Below are 16,604 nucleotides of genomic sequence, written 5' to 3'. Positions count from 1 at the left end.
ATATGAACCTTTGAGAAGTTTGTAGTAAGTACCATATTCATGTGAGCTATCATTATTTGTTAGTAAGAATAGTGAGTAGGCAAGTGAGAGACAGATGGACAGACAGACACACTAGCATACCTAGAACTCAGTGGTAGAGGTAATGGTCTCTTATGCAATCAAGCATATCAAATTGAAACAATTTGGTAAACTTTGAAGAGGAATATGATGATTAGATGTTTACCTTTTTTCTTTTTTAATGTTTTTTGAGAGAGAGAGAGAGAGTGCGAGAGCGTATGAGTAGGGGGGCACAGAGAGGGAGAGAGAGAGAGAGAGAGAGACAGACAGAATCTGACACAGGCTCCAGGCTCTGAACTGTCAGGACAGAACCCAACACGGGGCTCTAACCCACAAACCGTGAGATTGTGACCTGAGCGGAAGTCAGAAGCTTAATGGACTGAGCCACCCAGGCTCCCCTCTATTTTTTTAACTTTTAAAAATAATTAAGGTGTAATTCACATGACACAAAATTAACCATTCTATTCTATTTTTTAAAATTAACCATTTTAGGGACACCTGGGTGGCTCAGTCAGTTAAGCATCTGACCTTGGCTCAGGTCACGATCTTATGGTTTTTGAGTTTGAACCCTGCATTGGGCTCTGTGCGGACAGCTCAGAGCCTGGAGCCTGCTTCAGATTCTGTGTATCCCTCGCTCTCTGCCCCTCCCCCACTTGCGCTCTGTCTCTGTCTCTGTCTCTCAAAGATAAATAAATGTTAAAAAAAATTTTTAAAAATTAACCATTTTAAAGTGAACAGTTCAATGGCAATTAGTATATTCACAATATTGTGCAACTATCATCTTTGTCTAGTTCCAAAACATTTCTTTCATTTCACAGTAAAACCGTGTACCCATTAGGCAGTTTGTTCCCATTCCTCACGCCCTGCAGTGCCTAGTAACCACCAGTCTACATTCTGTGTCTATGGACTTACTTATTCTGGGTATTTTGTATAAATGGAATCATATAATATGTGACATTTTGTGTCAGGCTTTGACTTAGCATAATGTTTTGGAGGTTTGTCCACATCATAGCATGTAACAGTACTTGACTTCTTTTTATGGCTGATTAATATTGTATTTTGTATGCGTGTATGTGTATGTATATGTGTGTATATATCTGTGTGTGTGTGTGTGTGTGTATAATTATGATTTGTTTATCCATTCATCCACTGATGGACCTTGGATTCTTTCTTCATTTTTGCTCTTGTGAATAGTGCTGATATGAATAGATGTTTGCTTTTATTTAATAATTGTGGTGATGGTCTATTATAAAAAATTTAAGAAACTCAGAAAAAATAAAAAATGGAACTACCATATAATCCAGGAATCCCAATACTGGCTATTTACCCCAAAATGTAAAAACACTAATTCAAAGGGATACATGGAACCTTATGTTTATTACAGCATTATTTACAATAACCAAACTATGGAAGCAGCCCAAGTGTCCATCAATAGATAACTGGATAAAGAAGATGTAGTGTGTGTACACACACACACACACACACACACACACACACACACACACACTGGAATATTACTCAGCCATAAACAAGAATGAAATCTTGCTTTTTATAATGCTAAAGTGAAATAAGTCAGAGAATGACAAATACCATATGATTTCATATGTGGAATTTAAGAAATAAAGCAAATGAGGTAAGGAGAAAAGGAGGAAAAAAAAAAGAAACCAAGAAACAGATTCTTAATTGTAGAGAACAAATTGATGGTTACCAGAGGGAAGATGGGTGGAGGGAGATGGGGGAAATAGGGAATAGGCATTGAAGAGTACACTCATCATGATGAAAATAAATAAATAAAAAAATTTAAGAAATGTAGAAATGCAAATAATCTCATTTCACATTTTGGTATAGGTCCTTTCAGTATTATTTATGCATAAACACATGTATAGAAACACACCGTGTAGAAAATTTTTTTTTAATATAAGGTTTTTAAATTATTTATTTTATTTATTTTTCTTTTTACATTTATTTATTTAAATTGAAGTTAGTTACCATACAGTGTAGTATTGGTTTCAGGAATAGAACCCAGTGATTCATCACTTACACAAAACACCCAGTGCTAAAGCTTTTTAAAAGAAAATTGAAGGTCATGTACATTCTGGGTTTTTTCCTCATTAAACTTTGTTGTAATGGATCTCAAATTCTGTGACATTTTTGGTCAACTTGTTTCCCTTAAAAGATGCTGATTTTAAGATTTAAAATTTTTTTTTTTTTTTTGAGACAGAGTGAGAGCGGGGGAGGGGCCGAGAGAGAGGGAGACACAGAATCTGAAGCGGGCTCCAGGCTCTGAGCTGTCAACACAGAGCCTGATGGGGGGCTCGAACTCATGGACCTTGAGATCATGACCTGAGACGAAGTCAGATGCTTAATCGGCAGAGCCACTCAGGCGCCCCTAAGAGCTACTGATTTTAAAACCTAGTAACTAAAAACTGCCACCCACACACAAAACAAATGGTCCGCAAAATATTCTCCTTTTCTGAAAGTTTTACAATGCATTATTAAAATTAGCCAGTCTCAAAAAAAAAAAAAATTAACCAGTCTCTTACTAATAAACTTAAATGGCCAATTGAGATATACAGTTCTGAGACCTTTCTTCCACCACTGATTCAAACTAGTGTGGCAGCTATTGGGCATTTATTCATTTAGCCTTCTGAGCTTCTAGGCAGGCTTGGTGGCCTTGCCAGCTCCAGCTGCCTAATTGTCCACTGCTTTCGTGACGCCCACAGTGACGATCTGTCTAGTGTCACGAACAGCAAAATGGCCCAGAGGAAGATAGTCAGGGAAGCTCTCAACACACATGAGCTTGTCAGGAACCATAGTAACAGCAGTAGCAGCATCAGATTGCAAGACGTTGGGGCCATCTTCCAGCTTTTTCCCCAGAACGATGATCAATCTTCAGCAAACTCACGAGCAGTGTGAGCTGTGTGACAATCCAGCCCAGGTACATAGCCAGCAGTGATGTGGCCTGGATTATTCAGGATAATCACCTGAGCCATGAAGCTTCCTCTTTCCATTGGGTCATTTTTCGCTTAGATCACCATAACGAACATCTCTGAGAGACGTGTTCTTGACAGTGAAGCCCACATTGTCCCCAGGAAGAGCTTCACTCAAAGCTTCATGGCACATTTCAACAGAGTTTACTTCAGTTGCAACGTTGACTGGAGAAGAGGTGACAACCATGCTGAGTGTGAGAACACCAGTCTCCACTTGGCCCTAGGAACCAATACCACCAGTTCTGTAGATGTCTTGGACAGGCAGACGTAAGGGGTTGTCAGTTGGATGAATTGTTGGCAGGATGCAATCCAGAGCCTCCTGCAGCATTGTTCCACTGGCATTGCCATCTTTATAGGTGACTTTTGATTCCTTGAACCAAGGCATGTTAGCGGTTGGCTCCAGCCTGCTGTCACTATTCCAACCAGAAACTGGCTCAAATAGTACTGTGTTGTGGTTGTAGCCAGTTTTCTTAATGTAGGTGCAGACTTCCTTAATGATTTTTTTGTGCCTCTTCTGACTCTAGGGTGGCTGAAGAGTTAATACCAGTAGTTAGTTTTTTCTCACCCAGTGTGTAAGGCGAGAGGGCATGCTCATGGATCTGCCCATTCTTGAAGATCCCTGATTAAAATTCATTAACACCAACAGCGACAATCAGGACAGCATAGTCAGCCTGGTAATGTGCCTGTAATCAGGTTTTCGATCAAGTCTCTGTGTTCTCTGTTATCAGTGATGGTCCCATCACACTTGCTGTCTTGAGTTTCCACAGGGCAATATCAATGGTGGTAATAGGCTCACACTCAGTTTTTAGTTTACGCAAGACCCAGGTATACTTGAAGCAGCCCTTTACCACCTCAATAGCAGCCTTCTCAAATTTTTCAATAGTTCTTTTGTTCCCATCATGTTTGTATATGGGACGGCCAGTAGTGGTACACTTCCTGAATCTGCATGTCCAATGAGGACAGTATTGATAGGAGTCTTTTCCTTTCTCATTCTGATAGATTGAGTGATGGTTTTCACGACACCTGTGTTTGGGCGGCAAACCCACTATGAACAAGCTACATTCTGTTTTATGTCAGTACTTACCATCTACTGTCTACCATTTTAAATATTTTCTCTTGTCTTTAAGTGTTCTGGTATGTCATGATTTTTAGTAAACAGAATTTATTTTTCCAGTCTCTTTTGATAAAAATTTAAGTCTTGGCTTCTATTTAACTAATGCTATGATGAATATCTTTTTATAGAAAATATTGCTTAATTCTTGTTTAAGGATAAAGTCCTAGGAATAGAAGTGTTTTGTCAAAGAGTATATGCTTTTAAGGCTTTTGACACACATTGCCAAATTTCCCTCCAGAAATAATAGGCTGATTTACAGTCCTCCCAGCAATATTTGAGTGTCTGTTTCTTCTTTTATTTGTTCATATTCTTTTATTCATAATCATTTTCACTTTAACAAAAAGCATATCTATTTATATTGTATTTTAAATTTCTACTCATATAAAATGTGTCACCATATGTTTGTTGTTTCCTTTTGTGAATGCCTACTTCATGACCTTAGTGAATTTTGTCTTTTTGTAAATAACTAGAATTTTTAAAATGGGTAATGAAGATGTAAATGTTGACAATCTGTTACAGACATGTTCCTAGTTATTTGTCTTCTCATTTTGTTGATAGTATTTTGGTCACAGGGGATCAAACTGTCTTTATCTAGTGAAATCTATTGTTCTTTGTTTTTCTTGGTTTCTGCCTTTGTGCACACATTTTTCTAAGTCTTTCTTAGGTGATTGTGGTATTTTTGTTTGATAATGAGCAAAAACCTTATATTGTCTTGTATGAATGTGGTTTAAAACTTAAATATTTTTTACAAATGCTGCTTGTCTCAGTATGTATTTGCTGTATAAGAATTTTCTCCAGTGACTTACACAAAATTGCAGTTAAACTGAGAGCTTCCTGAACCATCAGCCTAGGATCTTCTGTGTTAAACTTAAGAGGCAAATACAGATCACAGAAGACAAGAGCCCATCTGGGATTTTTTCAGGGAACCCATTTCCACAGCATATGTCTGAGTCAGAACCCATTGACTTAAAAACAATTTTTTAAAAATGTTTGTTTATTTTTGAGAGACAGAGTGCTACCGGGGGAGGGGCAGCGAGAGAGGGAGACACAGAATTTGAAGCAGGCTCCAGGCTCTGAGCTGTCCGCACAGATCCCGACACGGGGCTCTAACCCACAAACCGTGAGATCGTGACCTGAGCCAAAGTCGGATGCTTAACCGACTGAGCCACCCAGGCACCATGAACACATTGACTTTATCTTCTCTCCATATTTTCTCTGGGTCCAGAGACTTTTAGCTTGCATTGACTTTTGAGGCAGTGAGATCCTCATTCATCAAAGAAAGATTGAATTTTGTTCATCATGCCCAGTTGACATGTACAGGAAATTGGGCTGGTTCTTTTTCAGGGGAAATTGTTTTTACCCTTTGAAAATCATTTAACCGGAATACCTCCTTTCTTAGGCATTCTAATTCATTGTCTTTTTATATCTTAGGGAAACAAATTATATGAATGAGTGCTAACCTAGGTAGGCATCCAGCATTTTTTCTTGCATTAAAAATGGGAAGTGACTCTTTGGGTGGTATAGAATGGAACATCTGTTTACTTCAGGGTGAGGATGTTAATGACAAGTCATTTAGTGTTTATCTACTTGTGTTTGTATTTTATTTCTAAATGATCTGATTTTTTTGTTTGTACAAAAAGAAACATGTTTCTTATGAAGGAAATCAGGAAATAGAAGCAAGCCAAATATGCCAAGGTGATTACTGTTGGTACCTTTGTACAGATGCATTCTAATCCCTGTCATGATGTGTGTAGTCATTCACGCATTTTACAGAAATGCAGTCATGTTATACGCATCATATCATGAGCATATTGCCATGTCAGGAGTAGATATATACAGTTTGAAATAAGTGCACAGAATTCTACTGTGTGCGTGTATCAAAACAGAATGCAGCAATTGCCTACTGTTAATCATGTAGAATGTTTTCTATTTCTTGCTATTACAGGTATGTAATAAACATTATTTTTTTTAAAAAAATTGTCACATTTTAACTAATTTTTGAGAGAGAGACAGAGCGCTAGTAGGGGAGGGGCAGAGAGAAAGGGAGACACAGAACCTGAAGCTCTGTGCTGAGCTGTCAGCACAAAGCCCCATGCGGGGCTCGAACCCATGAACCGTGAGGTCATGACCTGAGCTGCAGTTGGACACTTAACTGACTGAGCCACCCAGGCATCCCTGTAATAAACATTATTGTAGCTCTGTCTTTGCTATATGTAGATATTTATCTTACATATTTCCTTAGGACAAATTCCCCCAAATGGAATGTTTCCAATTTCCCAATTTCTGAATGTTACAAGTGTTCTTTGTGTGTGTGTGTGTGTGTGTGTGTGTGTGTGTGTGTGTTTTGTTTGTTTTTTAGAAATTGTCAGGAATGTGAAAAATACAGATTGGGTACCTTTTCAAATTTATTACATGAAATCAAATAAAAATTCCTCTTAAGTGTAAAGGCATTGTTCATCTTTCTATTTCTCTGTGGCAATTCATCTTCCACTCTAATGTATTTTCCTGACTATAGAATACAAATGTGAAAAGGGTCATTGTGATAAGAATTCTATCTTTATTCTTTCTGGAAGGTTGACTGTATGTGTGTAGGGGGTTACTTTTTGAGGGTAAATTGTTAGAATGGAAGTTTCTATTCTTTTGACCATGCCTGATCTGTTTTCACAATTGGGAAAGTTTTTGCCGTTGGTATTACTGTTTGCTGAGGATTACTCACCTTATTTTCTTTCTTTTTTTTTTTTTTATAATTTTTTTTTAACGTTTATTTATTTTTGAGACAGAGAGAGACAGAGCATGAACAGGGGAGGAGCAGAAAGAGAGGGAGACACAGAATCTGAAACAGGCTCCAGGCTCTGAGCTGTCAGCACAGAGCCCAACGCGGGGCTCGAACTCACGGACCGTGAGATCATGACCTGAGCCGAAGTCGGACGCTTAACCGACCAAGCCACCCAGGCACCCCAACTCACCTTATTTTCAACTTGTACCCTTTATCTTTTCCATGGACATCAAGAGCCCACCTCGTTCAGTTGCTGAGCAAGATTGTGGGGGTGAAGAAAAGATAGGTCCATTTTCTCAAAATAGTCATGTAATCTGATGTGACAAATACTTTACTAGGGCCAATTCTTATATAATTGAGTAGAGCAATTGGAACATTAAGTTATTTGGGCAGTGCTCTGTTTGCTATTTTGGGTTCTCTTCCTTGTAAATCTTAAAAGTTTCATAACCTAGAACTTCATAATTTTATCAATGATAAATGATCTGATTCAGAAAACAAAGATACAGATTGGAGCTAAAATATTCCAGTATACATAAACAAAAAAATACAGGACAGTTTCATTGTCAACAAAGTCTTTGAGAAAAGGTGACTGTGTCTCTCTACCTTTTGAAGGGTAAGAAAGAATTTTTTACTTGTTTGCTTTTGTGCATTTAGATTTGTTTGTCTCAGGTTTCAGTTTCCACTGTGAATCATTGAGCGCAGAAATGGCACGCCACTAATTTAGGAAAGACCTGAGCTTGTGAAGGTAATCACACCTTCAGAGAGAGATCTGTTGCCTGGAGAGGAAATTGCTGCTGTTATTTCCAGTGCTTTAATTAAGCAACTGGCCAATGCAGACCTATTCACTGACAAATAACCCACTTTAGGAAAATGTGTTGTGTAAAGGGTTCAAGCTGAAATCTGAAATGTAGGGATATTATCAGAATAAGATTTTTTATTTTTGAAGGATTCAAAACAGGCCTTTCAAAACAGCTTTGATAGTTTCTGTTAGTGAAGGATTAAATTATTGAAAAAACTGTAGGCAGAGAGTAGCAAAGACCTGGGATTAAAATTGGTGTCAGGAAACTCTCAGTCAGGTAATTGATTTGTGTTCAGTGACCATTAGATACAGTTTGCAGTTCACAGCCAATTTATCTGTTTTATTTGTGGTCCTAGATTTTGGTAGAGAATATTGATGAAGATTGTTTTGATAAAATATTAAAGCCAAAAGGTATTTTTGCTTATATTGCAAACATATTTAAAAAATATGAAGACAGACTTTCTAATATACTACATGATTATTTCCTGGTAACAGAAATCGCATATGAATCACTTCTCTTTTTATTGAAATATGACTTATAGACAAAAAACTATACATATTTAATGTATACAGTTGATAAGTTTGGAATATGCATTCATGCGGTGAATTGCCACCATAATCAAGGTAGTGAATGAATTCATCATCTGTAAAACTTTCCTTGCATAGAAGTTACTTCCTGAAGTGAATCAAAGAATGTTTAGTTTATATGCAGTTTCATTTTACTGTTTTCTCATGTAAATATAATTATTATAGGAACCAAGAGCCATCTAATTACATTGGATGAGAGAAAAAGTTTGCTAATTTCTTATATTAAGTGGTTGATTTGTATAAATCAGTATTTAAAATTTAAAATATACACCATGTTTGCTTCACTTCAGCAGAATTTTTAAAAGTTGTTTCTTGGGGCGCCTGGGTGGTTCAGACGGTTAAGCATCTGTCCAGCTTTGGCTCAGGTCATGATCTCACTGTTCATGGGTTCTAGCCCTGCATCAGGCTCTGTGCTCACAGCTCAGAGCCTGGAACCTGCTTTGGATTCTGTGTCTTCCTCTCTCTCTCCCCCTCCTCCGCTTGTGGTCTGTTTCTCCGTCTCTCAAAAATAAATAAAAATGTTAAATTTTTTTTAAGTTATTTCTTTTACCTTCATATTATTTGTGAATAGTATTATTGTGACGGTGTTTTTGAAAAGAGTAGATAATGTGTTCCACTGGAGTGCTTGAAATTCTGGAAGTAAACTTGTGTTCAGACATTACCTTTAGCTTCTTATTACAGCTACGCTTTAACTAAATCTAAAATTCCAGACAATTTTCTGGAAATATCATTTATGTAAGCATTGAAGCTTTTACCATGTACATGTAAGTCTTGTTTTTCATTATAATTTTAGTCTGTAAAGTTGCCATAAAGACTGAATTAGCCGATAGTGAATCTTTGCTTCCAGTGGAAATACAAGAGGCTCTGGTTACAGCATTTTCATCAGCCTATCAAAACATGACCTTGTTTTATGTGTGTTTCCATTTAAAGACATCTTATTTAATATATATTGTTAGCTCATTATAATCGGAGTCACAACCAATGACACTGTCACTCACATCTGAAGGAAACTTATCTAATACATGTGTTTTCTCCATAAGGCATATTACGACCTTCTAGGAAAACTAGACAGCACTTCAGCACTATGCTTCAGGCCACTTTAAAGGGTGAAATCACTCGTATAAAGCACAACAAAACAAAAAACCAAAACAGAACCCCCCCCCCCCCCCCCCCCCGGCCAAAACTTAGCACAAAATATGTTCCCAAAAGGATACTTGTTTGTAGCGTGAGAGCTGATGCAGGAAGGCAGAATGTCATCTCGTTTGACCTCAGCTGGGAACCTGCATTTTTGGTGAGTCAAATTTTTGCTATTCTTTGCATGTCTGTGAAGGATCCCGAGAGCACCACTAGTATTGACCTTGGGGTTACAAATACATTTTTGCAAGTAGGAGAAATTGCATACATTGAATCTGCAAAAAATGAGAATCAACTGTAGCTATTTTAGAAGGGCAGAGTTTTTGCTGTTAGGTCAGTGTGGACCAGCACTCAAGCTTGGGTTAATATCTTGAGTTTATTCTTTTCTTTTGAGATTGTACATAATCTATGATAGTTTATGTACAATTATCTGTTGGTAATTTTTGTGTACATTCCCACATATAGGTACGTTATCTTCATTTTATAAGATTGGATGCTGAGGTCTGGAAACAAGCTAAATATCTTAAAGTAATAGCAGAACTGATGAGGAAGTTGGCCAAATACTTCTTTGTCCTGTGCTCAACAACATTGTAACCACATGTGCATAATTTTGTGTTTCACTTTTTTCCTTTTTAGGCCAGCTTTAAATTTTGTCATGGTCAGTAATCTAGAGGATTTTTTGCTTATTAAATTTCTTGGGTTTTAGTCTACTGCTTTACTCCTTAATCTATTCAACAGGCAGGCTGTGTGAACTTTGTTTCCTTCTATGAACAATTGACGATTTAAAGCTACCTTCTGCCAAAGGGCCCATTTCAGATATGACTTTTGTTATACTTTGTTTATTCCAATTGAAGCTTTCTTTTAATCCCTGCTTATCTAAGACTTAGCTCCCATCATATTTTTGTTGCAGTGAAGTATCTGTCAGAGTGTTATACATGTTGTCAATGCAGAAACGGTCACTAGCTCAGGATAGAAAGACATGATATAATTGAATAAAAACCTAATGATTGCATGTAGATCTGTACTGTTTAACACTGTAGCCACTGGCCACCTGTGGCTGTTGACCACTTGAAGTGTGGCTAGTCCAAGCTGAGATGTCCTGTAAGTACAGAACTCACACTGGATTTAGATGATTCCATAAAAATAAAATAACATTGTTTTTCATTAATATTTTTTATATTTAAGTATTTAAATGATGATATTAGGTTAAAATATATTGTAAGTAATCTTACCGTTCTTTTTACTTTTTTAAAAAAATGTTTATTTTTGAGAGAGAGAGAGAGAGAGAGAGAGAGGGAAGGAGAGGGAAGGGAGAAAATGAGCAAGCGGGAGAAGGGCAGAGAGAAGGAGACACAGAATCCAAAGCAGGCTCCAGGACTGAGCTGTCAGCACAGAGCCCGACCTGGGGCTCGAACTCATGAGCTGTGAGATCATGACCTGAACCAAAGTTGGACACCAACTGACTGAACCACTCAGGCACCCCTCTTTTTCCTTTTTTAATGTGGCTACTAGAAAACTTAAAATTACATATGTGAGTCACATCTGTAGTTTATATTCTATTTCTTTTGGATAGAATACAACTGGTATCAGTGTTATGCTGGATGTTTAAAATGTATACATCCCACCTCTTATTTCCTTCTCTGATCTTAGCTCCCCTCTTTTGAATAAACCTCTTTGCTCCCCTCTTTGAATAAGTAATGTTGTCCTGTTAGGTAGAAGGTAAGAAATATAATACTCTTGTTCAATGATCAACTCCCTAGTGACCCACCCACTATACTTCTCATTATAGGTAGTAGTTATGCACTTCTGTAAAAACTCCCAAGATATCAAATTAGTGAAAGCTGAGTAATTATATATTTTAAATTTTTATATTTCTTACTTGATAATATTAAGCCAATTGGCAATTTTGAGAACTCACCAAAACTGAAAAAAATTATCGAAAATTTGCTTAAGGGAATTTGAAGTAAATATCAGCAATCTTTGCTCTCAAGAATGAGTTCATTTTCAAGGGGCCTGGGTGGCTCAATGGGTTAAATGTCTGACTTAAGCTCACTCCGGTCATGATCTTGCAGTGTGTGACTTTGAGCCCCTCGTCAGGCTCTGTGCTGACAGCTCAGAGCCTGGAGCCTGCTTCGGATTCTGTGTCTCCCTCTCTGTCATCCCCACCCACTGCCTGTGTCTCTCTCTCTTTCTTGTGCACTCTCTCTCTCAAAAATAAGCATTAAAAAAATAAAAAAGAAGAATGAGTTTTTTTGAAATTTGCTACAGTCACTAAGAACTGAATATTACCAGGGTGTTGATTAGTACTATGAATTTTAAAAAGCTGGGTGCTATTTTCTAGTATATAGAGGTGGATTCACTCCAAGATATGTTTTGCTCTTTATTATTTTGCTTAGTGTAGCATCAAGCACAGTTTTTATTTGCAAATTTGTGTTGTGGCAGTACTTTTAAATTTCTAAAGTCATTATTATAAAAGCAACATTTTATTCACATGAATTTGGACAATGAAAATTTGTATATACTAATTTTAATATGCCTATCACGTTTGAGTCTCTACTATATATACCATACTGCTATATAATATTTTAACAGATAGTAATTGAACATGTATAAGGACCTTTTGGGAGCAATGAAAATTTCTCTTAAAAATTTTTAATGTTTATTATTTTTGACGGAGAGAGAGAGAGAGACAGAGCATGAGCAGGGGGAGGGGCAGAGAGAGAGAGGGAGGCACAGAATCTGAAGCAGGCTCCAGGCTCTGAGCTGTCAGCACAGAGTCCGACGCGGGGCTCGAACTCACAGACTGCGAGATCATGACCTGAGCGGAAGTCAGATGCTCAACTGACTGAGCCACCCAGGCGCCCCAGTGGAAATCAATTTCTAATATTTGCTGGTGAATTTAATGTTTGGTACCACGTGATAAAAAAAATTGTAATAAAGGCTAATACACTTTCTGACTGTAGAGGGAAACAGTATATTTTGGCTAGAATTAATGTTGATTTAGTGATTATTACAGTGTTCTTTGTGTGTTTATCCTCAAAGATCTATTTTGACTTTTACCATTTCTTCTGAATATTTTGCTTAAGGGTGTCATTTTTGGATTGCTCTGTTTTACAAGATTGGTTTTAGATTTGGTTAGTTATATTAGGCAAAAAGTGACTTGGCACAAAATTAGTGTTCTGTCTCCACCATCAACTGCCCCCTAAACCTCAACCAGGAATATTTATTCTCTCATGTTTTTAGGAGGCCTGGGTAACTGTATCTTTTAAGTTAGAAAGTTTCGTTTTGTTCCTTCCATTCACAAAATATTGTAGCTACAGACAAGAAGATACTCTTGAAGATGAGTGGCTTCTCAGTTCTTTTGGTCCTACCCATTGCTTTATATTGTTTAAGAATTACAGCTGCTATTGAATGCATATTTGGGACCACTGCTAACCTATACGGTACCTTTGTGTGAATTAAAAAAAGAGGAGGTGGGGGGTGCCTGGGTGGTTCATTCGGTTAAGTGTCTGACTCTTGATTTCTGCTCCGGTTGTCATCTCACGGTTCCTGAGTGTAAGCCCCAGGTCAGGCTCTGCATTAAGCATGTGGAGCCTGCTTGGTATTCTCTCTCTCTCCCTCTCTCTCTGCCCCTCCCCTGCTCTCTCTCTTTCTCAAACATAAATAAGTAAACTTAAGAAAGGAGGAGGAACTGGGGCACCTGGGTAGCTCAGTCGGTTGAGCCTTCGACTTCGGCTCAGGTCAGGATCTCATGGTGTGTGAGTTCGAGCCCCCCGTCGGGTTCTGTGCTGACAGCTCGGAGCCGCGTCAGGTTCTGTGCTGACAGCTCGGAGCCTGCTTCTGCTTCTGTGTCTCCCTGTCTCTCTGACCCTCCCCCATTCACGCTTTGTCTCTCTCTGTCTCGAAAATAAATAAATATTAAAAAGAAATTTAAAAAAAGGAAGGAGGAGGAGGAGGTGCCTTTTGCCTGAGTGCAACTTTCACCATGTGCCCTGGTGCCCTTCATGTGCAGTGAGGGGTGAATTTTAACACCTCATCTACTTTGTCCCCCTCAGGATGGTGTGTTTACCGTGTTCAAATGGCCCAGTAATGCAAGGATTCCCTGAGGAGTATCTTACTTATATTATCTAATCTAAAATATATTTTATATCCACCCAAGTATTAAGTCCAACTGCTATTGCTTATTTTACTAGAAACATTTATTTTTATGAGCACTTAGAATTTTGATTTCCATAAATGAAGAAATTGAAATTCTGAGGGGCCAGGTGACTGGCACAGTGATGTAGAGCTGGCTAATGGCAGAGTTGGGGGGTCACTCCTCTATTTGTGTTGCTCCAGGTCTGTGCTCTTGTCTACCATCACCTAAATTCAGTCCTCGTTTTATGGCCAGAAGTTAAAACAAATGAAGATCGGTAATTCATAATCACAGGTTGGATGGTGTTGGCTACCAAATTATGGCACATGATAAGATTGGTGAAAATCATGGTCTCTTAAGTTTGACAACTGTAAAGATTTTTTAATGTAGTGGCTCATGTAGAAATCCCACTGGCTTGTTCTTTATAAACTGTAGTAGCCCCTGCCTATAAGTGGTGCTATTCTTAGAGAAATAGTAAAGATAGTAGCAGAATGAGGCTCTTCTCCTTTCTTCTCTGAGGTTCATCTCTCCTGTCATCTCCTAAAAACAGAAATTGTTAGTGAGTTCAAATTCTAAATTTCACTGTGGCCTTCAATAGGAATGTAACAAATGTAAAATACCACATTGTTTAGCTTTTCCCAAACAGAAGTGACGATATGCTGCGCCTCCCCCTATGTAGCCTATGACTTTAATTCTGTGTCAATATGAACACAGATGAAAATTGTAGATGGTGCTTCTGATAGTTTGTTTCTACTCCCTACACTGGAGCTTTATTTTGCAAAATGAGCTTAGCCCTACTTGAATCCCGATTTCAAAGATTTTCAGCTGCAAAGTTGACAAAACTTTTGGCAGGGGTGAGAAGTATTGAGAATCTTGCTTTTAATCTCTCCTTCTCCCTCCCGCCCCCACAAGAATGTATTTATTTGTAAGAATTGAAACTACAGATCTTCCTCAACATAATGTCGTGTTACGTCCTGACAAACTCGTCATAGATTGAAAATCTCGTAAGTCACAAATGCTTTTAATACACCTAACCTGCTGAACATTGTAGCTTAGCCTAGCTTAGCCTAGCCGACGTGAAACGTGGTCTGAATGCTGGCAGGTGTTTACCCTGCAGTTGGGCAAGATGCCCTAATACAAAGCCTCTTTTACAATAAAGTATTGACCATCTCCTGTAGCTTATTGAATACTGCACTGAAAGTGAAAGACAGAATGGCCATACGGGTACAGAATGGCTGTAAGTGTATCAGTTGCTTACCCTCGTGCTGGTGAGGCTGACGGGGAGCCCGGGCTCACCGCTGCTGCCCGACATCACGCGTGTCGCTAGCTCAGGAAAAAATAAAAATTCAGACTGCAAAGATGGTTTCTACTGAAGGCGTTTCGCTTTTGGTGTCATTGTAAAGTTGAGAAATTGTAAGTCCCCATCCTAAGGCGGGGACCCGCCATAACTGTACAATGATGATATGGAGGAAATGCTGAATGCAAATTCCACTGTGACGTTTGACAGTAGCCATAGGCACAGATTTTATTTCTCAGTCTGGGGGGAAAAAAAAGACTTGGAGAAATGAAAGGCTTTGGATTTGGGCCTTTTCTTTAAAAAATTTTTTTTTCAATCTTTATTTTTGAGAGAGAGAGAGAGAGAGACAGATTGCGAGGGGCAGAGAGAGAGAGGGAGACACAGAATCTGAAGCAGGCTTCAGGCTGTTGGCACAGAGCTCGACATGGGCTCGAACCCACAAACTGAGGGATCAGGACCTGATCTGAAGTCAGACACTTAACCGACTGAGCCACCCAGGCACCCCTGGGCCTTTTCTTTTTCAATGAACTTACTTGGAAAGAACCTTCAAAGGTAGTGTTTATAAAAACAGTTTTATACACTGAGATTTTAAAGGGTGTTCTTTAAAGCTTTCCTAGGTTTATTGGAAGAAAAGCATGAGAGCTCATAAATCTGTACAAATACTTTCATTCTAGTGTGGAGAGTGTTAATAGGTTGCTTTCCAGATAAACTTATAAAACCATTTTGTGAGTACCCTACATGCTTATTAGCTTGCTTGGTAACCAGTGGTTATCTTGAGTTTTTTTTGTGGCTAAGGGTGAGAAGACCGGAGAAAAGTTTTAGGAACACAAGTCTTTTTCCACTTCCTCTTGGTGCAGAACTGCTTTATGGGACTGTTGGATGAGCACTTGTCTGACTTTATATGTGAAATAACCATTCCTTCCCCATCCTTAGTTATCCCAAAGCACTGGGACACTCCATTGACTAAAATTAAACTGCTGCACCTCTGACATTAAAAGCTCCTATATAATCTGTACTCAAGCTGTTTTTCTAGTTGTTTTTTTTTTTTTTTTCAACTATTCCTTCTCAAACTCTGCTTCCAAGTCATACTGTGTCCTTGCAATTCTGGCAGTAAGTACTACAGTTGGTTTCTCAGTGCATCTCTCCATAATGTTCCCTCTTTGTGGGACACCTTTCTGCTCCATTCCCTACTTCTGTTTTCTCTGTTGAAATACTATCCACAGGCTGAGTCTCTGTTTCCTCCGTGAAGCTACTCTGAATCTCCCAAGTGGAGGTCTGTGCTCTCTCTGCTTCCCCGTTCAAGTTATACCTTCACTGTAGTAATGATCCCAGTTCATCTTTTGTGCTGATTAGTTGAATTCACGTCTTATCATGCTCATGTCTTATAGGTCTCTTTTATCTGAGCAATGCTTAACATTTGTAACCATTCATTACAAATATTAACATTTGTAAATATTTTTTGATTCATGGAAATCAAAGAATTCAGATATATTCTCTTTCTTTCCAAGTGTCCTAAATTCAGCATTCTATTACTTGTATAGTGCTGGATTTCCATTTACTAAATAACTTTTCTATGCTTCTTCATGTTTCTCTGGTTGCTTTTTAAAATTGCTTTAAACTCACAGAAATGTCACAAGACATTGTGACATTGTACAGGGAACTCCTGCATAATTATAACTATTATACAGATTCGCAGTTTATATTTTGCTCTTAC

General features: G+C 38.2%; 1 protein-coding gene and 1 pseudogene across 2 annotated transcripts in view; one reads left to right on the top strand and one right to left on the bottom strand.

Annotated features, from left to right (window-relative positions):
• The window catches only part of ELAPOR2 (endosome-lysosome associated apoptosis and autophagy regulator family member 2), a 175,520-nt gene that overhangs the window by 27,713 nt on the left and 131,203 nt on the right, over positions 1-16,604 (top strand). The window lies entirely within an intron of this gene.
• LOC122233410 lies at positions 2,689-4,038 on the bottom strand (annotated as a pseudogene).

Source organism: Panthera tigris, chromosome A2 (genome assembly GCF_018350195.1).
Source record: "Panthera tigris isolate Pti1 chromosome A2, P.tigris_Pti1_mat1.1, whole genome shotgun sequence".
Taxonomy (NCBI): domain Eukaryota; kingdom Metazoa; phylum Chordata; class Mammalia; order Carnivora; family Felidae; genus Panthera; species Panthera tigris.
The sequence above is the reverse complement of the archived record's forward strand: the minus strand, read 5'-3'. Positions and strand labels throughout refer to the sequence as shown.